The sequence below is a fragment of the Egretta garzetta genome, unplaced genomic scaffold, assembly GCF_000687185.1.
Source record: "Egretta garzetta isolate BGI_Z169 unplaced genomic scaffold, ASM68718v1 scaffold165, whole genome shotgun sequence".
NCBI lineage: Eukaryota > Metazoa > Chordata > Aves > Pelecaniformes > Ardeidae > Egretta > Egretta garzetta.
The window spans coordinates 1417917-1431132 of record NW_009259694.1 but is presented as its reverse complement, the minus strand read 5'-3'; positions in this window follow the sequence as shown (position 1 = coordinate 1431132).

Sequence of the window (13216 nt, the reverse complement as noted above, 5' to 3'; positions counted from 1 at the left end):
CTTTTGTCTTGGTCCAGTGAATTTCAAATTATTTCAAATTACTTATTTTGTCATCACAGCACAAGAGATCAAATGTGTCACTTCTTTCCCATGTATGATACTCCTTGAATGTCTATGGCCTGGGTGTCACTTGACAAAAGTGAATGAAACAGAGGATGGACAAAGCAGGAGTTTAAATCCTATTAGCAAGAAAAGCTGGCCTTCTCACATGTCTTGTCCTAACCACTAGTTAGGACGTCATTAAAAACTAAAAATAAAATTGTAATTGCAGCTTAATTTTGTTGTGACAAATTCTGTCAGAGTTCAATAAGCATGTTGAACTTGGAGAAGTATAGTAAATTAAGATAAATTTGATAAATCAAGGAATCCAAAAACCTGCTTTTTAAAAAAAATACATTTCTGGTTTCTGGTTGGGCTTTGAGGTGAAAACGGTAGCAATCCATCCAGTCATTCCAGAACTTAAGCGATTCTCTGAACATTTTAAAGTAGAACTTTCAGGGTCAAAAAAAAATTGAAAATTTGTAATGTCAGTGTCAATGGAATTTTATGGACATCTGTGATGCAATGTCCAGTGCAGTCTGAGAAGGTTAATCTACAAGAACTCTTGTACTGAGCAGGGAGATTAATGAAGTTAGTCAACTGAAAACATTAACAAGAGGGATGCCACTGAAATCCTGTCCTCTTCATGCTTGTAGCTATCTGAGCTAATGTTAGGAGTGAAGTGCTCCTGGGATCCTTTTCCAAAAGTTGGTGCTCATAATTACATTTAAAAGACAGGGATAGGAATTACTCTTTGATTATAAAATAGAGATGAGACATGAAGCCATCAACCTCTGATAAAACTAGTGAAACATTTGACTAAAAATAAGGGGATATAGGTTCTTTTTCTCAGCTTGGAGCATTCAGACCCACATTTCATCAGGGAAGGCTAATCTATGATTCTGGTGACTACTTTCAATATGCTGTTGTGAAATCAAAAAATCAAGTCCACCATTTTTATCTTAGAGGGCAGGTCACATAGAAATGATGGAATAGCATTTGATTTCCAGTCCCAGCTCTTGTCTTTAACTCAATGACTACTAAAAAATCCTCTCTAGGTGGTTTCATTGCCCCAAACAACTTTGAAGCCAAAGACCCAAGCAGAAGTAATTTAATCTTCTTTGCATTTTCTTACTTAATGGTGAACTTGAAGGTAGTAATTTATTAAAATATCCCCAATTATAGCTTTTATTTTCCTACACTATGCTGAATCCCTATTTCTCCTAACGCAGCAAACAATTATTCTCTACTGCCAGACAACACCCAAGAATGGAGAATCCTTTTCTACTATATCACCTGGCATGCAGAAATTTTCTGGTGCAGGGTTGCCTTCAAGTTCTCAAGCTTTCCACTAGATGAAAGTAATAGAAAGCTTTATGCAATTCAAACAGTGATGAGATGATATTACACACGTTTGTATTCACTCTTCAGAGGCATTAGCATAGGAACGTGTATTGCCAACTTATCCTCCTACAAATCGTTTTGTTCAGCTTCCTCTTTTATAAAGGCAGTGTCATTTCAGAGCTGTAATGACCCTGACAGCTAAATAAAGTTGTATTAAATTTAAATAAGAGTGAGTAAAAACTAATTACTTAGTCACTGTCCCAACATTTTTTTGGGATTCATGACAATTTTGAAGATAGGAACAAAATACCTTTTTTCTCTCTCCTCAGCTTCTTAGCTCAGCTCAGTTGCCACTTCCCTCCCCTCCCTAGTCACTGAAGTCACTGCACATTGTGCCTTTCTTTCTTCCACTTGTCTGCCTTAGCAATTCACTCATGGCTCCCATTTTAGCTTCTCTCACCCACAAAACCCTTTCCTTAGATAATAGATGAGTCAATTTTTTGTTTTTTTTTTTGTTATTTAAAGGCATTCTCAAAACTTATTCATTTCTGAATTATGTTTATTGAGTTTTACACAATATAATAATAGAATTATCCAAGCTCCTCACACTCAGAATGGATGTGAAGTTTTTACTGTGTTTTATAGGCTCATGATGATTTCATTTTGCACTACCACAGCTACTAAATGTGGGACACAAAACACTGTTGACAGAAACACTTTCTATGTGCTTTTTTTCTTTTTTCCTTAATAATACCACAATCTTATCTTAAGCCTTGCAACTTCGTACAATCACTTTATATAATGTATGAAGTTGAACTGAAAGTACTTATGGATGATCCGAAAAATGGCAAAGTATGTTGCTAAGTTCCTCTCACATATTTTAATGAGAAACTTTTCCTGGAAAAATCATGCATAAATTTCGCATTTTTTTAGTAGTTTTTTGTAAACTAGCTTGAGAGAAATTTCTGTTCAGATAATAAATTAGAAAGATTCTACTTTTTTCTTTATCATTTAATGTTCATCTTCCTTACACCTTTTAGGGCACCTCTGTTTCACACAACAAACACAATAAAACAATCTGCAGAACTGTTAACCATATACTATGACTGAGCCTGTTAGCTGTATTAATGAGGTTTTACTGCTTGCAAGATTTGAAAGATCCCTGTCTAGGGCGTACAGAGCTGAACCACATGAACAAGCTAACCAAGACTGGTGTTAGCTCAGATATCTCAATAACACAGTTTCCCACTTTAAGCTTAGGTAATGCCTTTAAAATAGTAGATTAGTTTATATCTGATTCAGCACTTATTAATATTCTTTATGTTTAGTTGCTTGGTGAATATCAGAATAAGGTGAACCTTTTTTAGGTTAAATTACGATAGTCAAGTATTTCAGATGATAAGGGACTGGGTGTTTCTACTGTTTTCATTATAACTTAAGAACAAGACATAAGAATTAATTTTCATTGTATGAAATAGTTAACAAGAAATTGTGACATGTCAAAATGTAAAACTGAAGAAGATACAAAAAATGGTGAACTACAATAGCTGATATAGAACTCCTTCCCCTTCTTTTTCTCCCCTCTGTCTGTTCATTGAATATGTTTTCACACAGTCTAGTTCTTTTTGTTAAAAGCAAGACTTTACCTACCCATCTTAGTTGTGTCCCACTGGCAGCTTTGGCGCTTCTAAGTATTTTCCATGCCCTCCTTATTTCTTCTCTTGGCTGTGTCTTCTTGAATGTATTTTTCTTTGCCATGTAATCATTATGGATGACAAGAGGAAACCATATTTGAACATAACTTGTATGTAGGCTAGTGTGTTTGAGAGAAACAAAGAGCATGGGAGAGAACATGAATTAAAGTATGCTGAGACAGATTATACTTTACTCTTTGCATATAAACATATGACTGCGTAAACTATTTACATTATTTGCTGATCCTTCAGTAGACAGATAGTGATGCATCAGGGGAAAGTTAAGACCTCTTCTGACTGAACTGAACAGTTTTACCATTAAACACGTACTAATATACTCATGAATAATCTGTGGGCAGCCTTTGTATGCAGTCCCATTTCCCATTGCTACAGACATACTAATGGGAATTCAGCCATACCCGTGTAGATGATTTCGCTTTTACTCCTGACTGTTGTGGAGTCCTGATACAGCTTTCATTAGACAGGAGGCTTGGACAGAAATTCACACCCATTACATTTGCATCCTTCTGGGTTTTCACTTGGCAACAGACACATTAAAAGAGATATCTATCTCCTCTACTTGGCAAAAATTATCTAGATTTTCAGGGGGGGTTGTTTTGTTTTGTGTTTTTTTAAACACAATTTTGGTTTTGCCTTGCAGAGGCAGGAACTGAAATGCAGTCTTCAGAACACACCACTCCCTGAAAGTGCATTTATTTGCAAAATTATGTGGGCAATGCTGTACTTAAGAGCTGTATTTAAGAGTATGGCTTTTAAGTAAATAGTCTAATTCAGTATTTTTTTAGCAGAAATATGGTGCTGTAATCTAATACTGCCAGTAAAAACATAAAAGGATTAAATATATTTATCTAGTTCATTTTCTGAGGCCTTCTATAGTTTTGTCAATAAAAGTTTCTGGTGATGTTATTTAAGTATCAGATTCTTTGAGCCTGTCTTACTTCTTTAGGGAAAAGAAATTATGAAGTATCCTTGAGATTAAATAAATATTCAGAGTCTTCATTTAAGTATTGCTGAGAAACATTGAAGACTTAAGTCACAAAAATCCTAGCAAACAATCCTGTAGTTGAATGATCAAAAATAAAACAGAGAACTAATGTATTACGTTGCTATGGCAACTGAATATTTAGATTTAATTTTAGGTAAGCAGAACTTCAAGGATTATCCTGGGCAAATACAGTAAACATATTTGCAAACAAATTAAATATTCCCATCCAGATATTCTATCTCTAGTAATCATCAGTTATGTTTACTGTAGAATTATCTAATGTTTTAGATTCCCAATGACTTTATCATTACTCTGGTTTTGTACAATTGTATTGTATGTTTTTTGGCAGCTGACCCGTCATCCTTCTTCTTGTCCAAGCTGATTTCAGCTAGTGCTGGGTTTAGATTTTATTTTTCTCTACTGCAGACGTGTGTTCTCTTTTGCCTTCTTCAACCATTGCTTTAAACAGCAGCTATTTCCCTGTCATCTGTAGACTAAGCTGCCTTGTGTTTTCATGCCCTATGATCAGTGTATGATTCCTTTATTCCTCCACTTTTTTCTTACACCAGGGACAATCTCTGTTGCTAGCGACAATTTATGGCAGTATATGTGAACTAAGGACCTAGGTTAACGTGGCTAAGATTATCCTGTGCTGATGGAATTTATAAGAAACCTGTCTTTATCTGGTGATCCCTGGTGTTTAGTTTCTTTTCAGATGCTCAAAGCAGGTTTTTTTTCTACAATGCTACAATGTAGTTGAGCAAATGCTGAATATACTTAGCATGCAAAGAACGCTGTTATTTTCAGTTAAAGAGGAAATCAGATAAAATGTTATTTTTATATGTAGTTTTCAATACCGATTTTGTTTAATATTATACCTTTAGCTGAGTTTGTCATTTTCAAGATCACATTTAATATTCACTTAAAAGTAGTCAATCACTGGATCATGAGAAAATTAGAGTGTGGGTGAATTAACTGCTTTCTAATATATGTTGTCTTGTAATGAGTAACTTCATGTACCAATGCAACTATGTTTTCTAAAGAGTGATTGGCTCCTTTATTAGTGGCTGGCTCAAAAGAGCAAAATTTTACTGCCTTTGAGCATTAATCTTCAGTACTGTGTGTCAGTTCTCATTCTTTCATTCAGTTTTGCACTCTCATTTTCAGTAGTCTTTCTATTTCTCAGTTAAGAACATTTTCTCCGCTTGCAGAAGTAAAAAAAAAAAAGGAAAAGAGCCTTGCAAGAGAAATCACATTGTTTTCCATGAACATTAGGAAATGTGATAAACAGAGCTATTAAATATATTTGCAAATTTTCCTCTAGGGCAAAGTATACTTCAGCAGAATACTTTTTAAAAATTTTTCTCTGCAGTGGGAAGGCAAAAATATTATACAGTATGTCTTGAAGTGCTGGAGAAGTGTAGGTCTGTCAATTAAACTGATTTACAGATACACAGGCAAAAAGGGCCATCTCACCGAAACCAAAGAAGTCATTGTTGAATAAGTAACTACACTAACTGGCACTACAACCAAGGCAGAGCAGAGATTTCTATAAATTCATGACACCTTGTTTCAATCTCAAATAGATTGAAACAAATAGCTGCAATTCTTATATAATAGACTTGCTTGTCTGATAAAACAACCTTCACTAGTCTTGCAACTGATTATTTTTAAGTATAACACATGTAAATCATAAATATGAACCACCACTGAGATAGCTGTTATAATATTTTAGCTGTGCTATAATTTTAGCTGTGTTGTAGTAACTTGAGCTGAAGCAGTCTCAAACTGACTTCTGTCTGATAGCCATGAGATTTTTGACATAAGATATATGAAGATATTTTCATATTGAATTATATAGTCTTTCAATGACATATTGATGTCTGACTGTTGCGGCTTCCAGCATGTGGCGCACACAAAATAAAGCACACTGCTTAAAATATTTGTCTACTTCATGTTATTGAAATGTTTATGATTTCATTTGTGATTGCCTAATATTTTGAGCAATATTAGTAAAAAAGCTAGATCTATTTTCATGAGTTAAGAGATCAGAATTTTGTGATAAAAGAGATTTTATGTAAAACCACAGTGTTAAACACTGGTGCTATGTTATCATAGGGCTAATGAATCACTAAGCATAATCATAATTTATATCTTATGTTTATAGATGTCTATTTCATTTTGAAATATCATATCCTTATTTCAACCTTTTTGGACATTTAATTTATTAGTTATAATTGCATTAGGTGGAATCAATGACCCACATAATCTACCATCAACAGTAGTCCGTGCTAGATATTCATATTAAATAGGAGGAAAAGTTATAGTAGATAATTGTGAAATAGCTACTGCAATTAAGAACATTCTTTGTATTCTTAACACTTCATGAGTACACTAAAGAATGTGAATTTATACTCCTTAAAATTTGGCTCATTTTTCATATCAAATTACGACCTGTACACGGGCATCTTTTGGAAAAGAACTTCTGAATTTATAACAAGCATCAGTATCTTTCTAATGTGTCTTCAATTTATTCTAAGAGTCTCTCAACCTCAAGAATTAAGTACAATTTTAGCTGATTTCCAAGCTGAAACCATAAAGACTGAAAGCTGTTCTTTTGATCATTATTTATTATTATTTATTGTAATTGATACTGACAAAAAGGCTTGTGTGTAACAGGGTGGTTTGCACCCAAATGTTAATCAGTTTCTGATTTGAATAATGAAGTTTAGGTACGTCTAAGTGCAGACTGCAGACTACAGACTAAAACAATACTGGTTTGCATAGAACTATTCATTTTTATGAACACTGAGAATTGCTTAACAATAGCCTCTGTCTCCCTACACACTTCAAACAGATTTCAGGCATGTTCTCACAAATCGTCAAATGATTTCTGTGGTTAGTAATGTAATTCCCCAGAAGAAGTCCCATTTAGATGGCATTAGGCTATAAATGCTCAGAGATTGCTTTGAGTGGTCAAATCAACAGCTGTCAAATTAGTTTATAAAAACAGTAATGAATCTTCGGTCTCAATAATCTATTCTTTTGAATACTAAAAAGTAATTTATCCAACTCTTTGTAAACACAGGCATCCAAAATAACACAGTAATTTAACTAAAATATCTCTTTGCAAAAAACTCTTATTAATTCCAAAAGAATGTCTGTGCTGTCTGTATAAAGTCCATCAATTGGTTGTATTCATTGAGCTAGACTTCTTGATAGAGTACTAGTTGGGCAAAATAATAGCCTGGACCAAAACTGAAGCAAGTGTCATAATTTAAGGAAAATGTAACACATAACTGAAAGCATATGCAGAAACAATTTTCCAATACTTTCTTCACTGTAGATCCATAATTAACTCTAATTTTAAGTATCTTCAAATTAAGCTATTCAAATATATTTTTCTATACTATTGTCATTATCTCAGGCCTAACTTAGCAGAATTCCTTCTGATTTCGTCCAATAGAGCTCCCTTTGCAGAGTGAAACTGCTTGTTACCGTCTTCTGTTTCACTTATTTAAAAATTCCCCTAGAGAAAGAAAAAACAATTAACAAATATGTTAAAGTTTCTGTGCGTGTGTGTACCCGGTGTTTGTTTTGGAAGAGGATAGAAGCTGTAATACTCCTATTGTTCAAAGATAAATTCTCTTGAACCTTCAGGTACAAGGTGTTCTCCAGGACTGTTAAGGCTCTGGCCCCACGTCTAGTATTTGCTAGCAGTAATCCTCATTTCCCAAGCACATCTCCAGCTCCAGCTCTGTTGGTTTTGTACTCAGTTTTCTTTCTATACTCCCCCACCATCCCCGTATTCTTGTACATGAACAGTCCCATATCACACCAGGAAAGGAGGAAAACACATACTGACATTTTGACTTTCCTATAACATGACAAAGATCTAGTGGTTGGAGTAGCTTTCATTTTGGTCTTCCTTCAGTATTAGTACGACCTAGGCTATTCACTTTAATTCTTGGACATTAATTTGCCCTAAAAATTTAGGAGATGTAATCTTTGGGTATTTTAATACTATTGAAGCACTATTGAATTTACTAATATTTAATAATTAAGTATAGCTAAAATTATTATTTAATTATATTGCATTTTGATCCTATGTTTGCTTTATTTTCCATTTCTGGCTGCTACAGGGGAGCTGTACATTGATCACAGTAGACTATGTCTCTTATTGATCTTAACATTATTTTGCTTCTGCCATTGCTGCTAAATGCATGTAATTGCAGATGTGCACAGACACAGTTCTGAAGGACTACTTTCAAAGGAGCGGCTGTTGCAAAGTTCAGAGTTGATCCGCAATTCCAATTGTCACTGCAGTCATGGTAGAACCTCTGAGTCCAATTTCATATTCTTCAGTAATTATTAGTGTTAAGTTTGTAACTACACTAATATTTTTTTTTAAATATCTAGTCAAATACCAGAGGAAAGAATTTGTGGGGGTTGTCCAATTCTGTCACTTGTTACCAATATCTCATTCTAATAACCACTCGGAGTCAGAATATTTGGGGGGGCTTTATATTTCAGCTTAAATCTCTTAAAAGACCTAGTCACCATTGTAATCAGGAGATAAGAATTATTCATTGACTGTGCATAAAATACTGAGTGAGTTGCATTTGCACCCTAGGCTTCTGGCCAAAACCAGATGTAGCAGCTGCTGTTGTTCAGTCCATCTGGAAATTGGCTATAATGTCATAACTTCATTCCCCCAAATGGCCTATAGCTGAATTGCCACAGGCTACAAAACTGAGCATAGTATCTTGGGAAAAAAAGCAAGACAAAAGAACTTAAATATTTTATTCAAAATTACATAGGCTTTCAGAATGACCACAGTATTTTAAAGTCCTTCAGTAGTATGTTACGTAAGATGACTAACACATTCCCAGAAAAGGCAGAATTAGATGTGATATGTGGTGTAGTATGTTATTCAATAAATTATTTTTTTAATTTCTCTTGATACTTTTTGTTCCTACACACTACTGTACATTAGAGAAAACAAGTTTTTAAAACTCTGTCCTGTATTTCAAGAGAATTCTGGATGTCGTCTTCTGCTGTGGATATCTGCTTCAGACATGGACTTAGGTGAATAATAGAGATTGTGCTTGCAGTGTTGTGTGTTTCTATTTGTCTGCATGAAATAACCAGATGGTGAGAAATATTGATTAGTAGCTTTTGATTCGTAATAAACCATAATCAGTATTATTATTTTTTTAATTGTGTCAATATCTAGAGATTCCAATTGTATAGGAAGGGCTCATGGCTTACAGATATGATATGTCACAGGAGGCAGTATACTCAGTTTTACATAACACTATGTTCATATTTCTTTCCTTTTTATAAAGGTTGCCTGAAAGTTTGATAGTTGTTTGGGGGTTTTTTTTCCTCCTCATCCAGCCAAATATATCTTTCTTTTTTGTGACTGCTTTGGTTCAGTATCTGTTATTTTTGGTGAAGACTTCCTATGTTAAAATATATATGGCTTAGAAATTTGTAGTCATGCACTTCTTTTACATGTGACATCAAATACATGTGACAACAGGTCATATACATTTTGTGGTTGCTAACAGCATGGCTCACCTCAAATCACTTATGAGAAAGCAAAGCATTCCATGCTATATCATTGCCAATCCTAAAGCCCGGCCTTTTCTATTCATACAATATGAAAAATATGATCTTAAACCTTACTGCTCAGCCAAGTGGTCTGTATAATAACACATTATTTCTACATATTGTGCTTTTCCACTAATCTCCTTAAGAACAAAGACATCATTGCTATAAAACATATACTGGAATTTTTAGTGTATTGTTTCTATTAGTAATTTCTATTTTTAAAAAGCATCTCCAAGCAAGCAAAATCTGCTACATAAAATTAAATTATATTGTTACTTCATGCTGAATACATGCAACTGTAAATGAGTTAGACATAGACACCTGCTATCTTCATGAAGCGGTATCTTTTGCCATCATGTTCAAAGAAGAGACACAAAGAGAAAATAAGAAAAATATTTCTCTAACAATGTGAGAAAACAAAAAAAAACCACACCCAAAAAACCTCAATGAAAAAACCCTGATGGTTTCAATTTCTTGCAATAAAACACACTTGAAATGAAGGATAAACTTCTTGAATAAGTCTCAGTTATAAGGTGGTGCAGTTGCTTACTAAATCAGGTGTTGGAAAGCTACTCATATCAATGAGAAGCTGTGCTGTTCAGAAACAAAACTCTGATATTTGTAGGTCAATTATATAACTTTAGGCTAGTCTTAGGGATAGTTTGCCATTATATATAATTTTTTGGCTTGAAATAGAAGCAGACAAAAGAGGGTCAAAGGAAGTGAAACATCGCTACCTTCATTTTACTGACAGGAAGAAGCGTTACAGAGGTCTAAGTGATTTCTCAGTTATTTGCCTTCAGTCAACATAGCTGCAAAATTTTTTTAGCCTGGAAAAAAGGAGGCTGAGGGGAGACTTCATCACCCTCTACAACTAGCTGACAGGAGGGTGTAGTGAGGTGGGAGTTGGTCTCTTCTCCCAGGTAACAGGTGATAGGATGAGGGGAAATGGTCTCAAGTTGCACCAAGGGAGGTTTAGGCTGGACATTAGGAAAAATTTTTTCACTAAAAGGGTTGTCAACCATTAGAACAGGCTGCCCAGGGAAGTGGTGGAGTCCCCATCCCTGGAGGTATTTAAAAGACGGGTAGACAAGGTGCTTAGGGACATGGTTTAGTGGTGGGATGGCAGGGTTAGGTTAATGGTTGGACTTGATGACCTTAAATGTCTCTTCCAACCTAAACTATTCTATGATTCTATGATTGTGAATGGCTTTTCCTTTTTCCAGGGATGTCTATGTTCTTTGTCTCAAAATCCTATGTTCAGGTTAGAGCTGGGCTTATACCCATCTCCCAGGTCCATAGCTGAGGAACCAAAGCTTTGGTTCCCACAGAGAAAAACTGATTTAACACACTGAAAGGCTCTCATGCAATACTCCAGACAGTACCCATCTGGCAAACCAGAACAATGGTGCATGTTAAACCTAGCTCTTGTGAATGAAATTCAGTCTTAAGTTAAGAAAATAGATATTCTGTATGACGCAAGAGAAAAGCAAGTTGCTTCAGGTCGGGATCCACACATGCCAGAATCTGAAGTAGGATGACGTAATAATAGGATATATGCAGGACTGAAAATCAAGCCCTGCCATCTTTTACTGGTTCCTTTAACAACTATGTTTCAGCCTGTACTTCCTTAGCACCCTACTGTCCTTATTGTCTTGCACTCCCATTGTTACATTCCTTCAGTAAGAAGGAAGTCAATAAGAGGGTGGAGAGACTGATTTCTGCCTCTCCTGTGCCTTGCCCTGTATGCAGAGTTAGGGCTTCAGTATCCAGTTTGGAGTCTTACCACCTGTAAACTCTATTTTTATGGAAACTAACTTGTGGGTACGTACACCACCTATAGGATCATTTCAAATCAATGAGCCTTCTTTCAATGGAAAGCTAACTTCCTTTACAAAGTCCAGTACTCTGCTAAGAAGGATATAAGTTTGAAAAGCTGGTTTTATTATCAGCTTGATTTTCAAGTGCTACTGTTAATTTTGCTCTTTAGTCATCCTTATTCTCCTTCTTGAGAAAATGCCTCAAGCTTGTTCTTTTCATAAAATGTCATGATTTCCTTGTTCCATCCTCCACTCAGGAAGAATGGATTTTATGCAGAGTACAGAATCCTGTGCAGTATATTTTCCCCTTTCTTAATATTGGTTGTTTACAAAGATCATGAGCTGCTGAAGAGTGGAACTGAGTAAAGTTTGCTGTCAGCCTTGGATGCTGCATAATCTGGAATTTCTTAATGCTTGATAGAAAGCTATTGAACAGCACAGCAGGTGGGCTGTAAAAATCTTTCTTTCATGCATTGAAAAGTAAGTATGGAGTAAGTAAGTAAATATGATGTCCATACTGCAATGCCACGTTTGCTGAATTTCTGAGCACATAGTATGTGTGCATCTTAAAAATGAAAGCCCATCTTTATTGAAGGAGGTGTATTGCAATGAATTAAGAATTAGAAAGTTTTTTAACATTACAGAATAAGCTAAGAACCCCCCAGCTTTTCAGATTTAAAACTAATTTCTATCATGAGGATAGGGAGGAAATGAAGTAGGGGGGTTTTTGAAGAAGAAGAAATGGTGAATTTTTCTGAAACATTTTACAGAGAAAGTTTGATGCTGCTGATATTCCTAAAAAGCCTGCACAGCTTTCTAGATTGCTTTCCCTAGCCCTTGAACTTAGCTCTTGGTAAGCCCTAGAATACTTGGTCTCAGCTGCTTCTAATACCGTTCAAGAATGATTTCATAAATTTGACTTTTATTTTTGACTCAAAGAAGGCTCAAAAATCAGTATCTAATGAAGCAAAAAAGAGATGTGTGAAATACTTTCAGTTACTCTCTTTGCATAAGCAGTTGCTTGAAAAGATCTCCATAAAAGATTTCATTAAGACTGAAAGAAGAAAACATTTCAGAGATAATTTGAATCCAGTATACCTCATCTGTATGAGAACTCTGACATATCTCAATTTTAGAATTTTGAATTAGAAGGAAAAACATGAATGAATTCCTAACTTCATTTTAGACAAATGGCATGATAAAAGTGAAGTCATTTAATAGAGAGAGATAAAAGCCTTTGTTTTGAATTTATTGAATCAACTAATGCAGCATGACTGAATATAATGATGTATAATTTATTTTTAAAATATAAAGTAATAATGTGTAAATTTCAATTAGTCATTGTTACTTTGTAATTTATACTCCTACAGGTAATTGTAGGTAATTGGCAATATCTAGAAATGGAAGCAGTACTGGAAAATTAAAAATAATAGGCATACAATCTAGATAGTATGAACATAAAGCAAATAAAAAATGAGAGATGCTGGACTTCTGGCAGGCTTTTTCCCATTTGTTCACCTGCCAGGTAAGGAGACATCCTGCTGGATTGCAGCACCTCTTGAGAAACCACCCACCTAGGGGCTGAAGTCGACCCCTAGATATTCACTCACCTGTGCCCTGGCAAGGGGAAACCTCCGTGCCCTCCAGGCAGACGGTTGGCAAAGCTGTCTGAGACGTGTCCTTAAACTGGGGGGGGG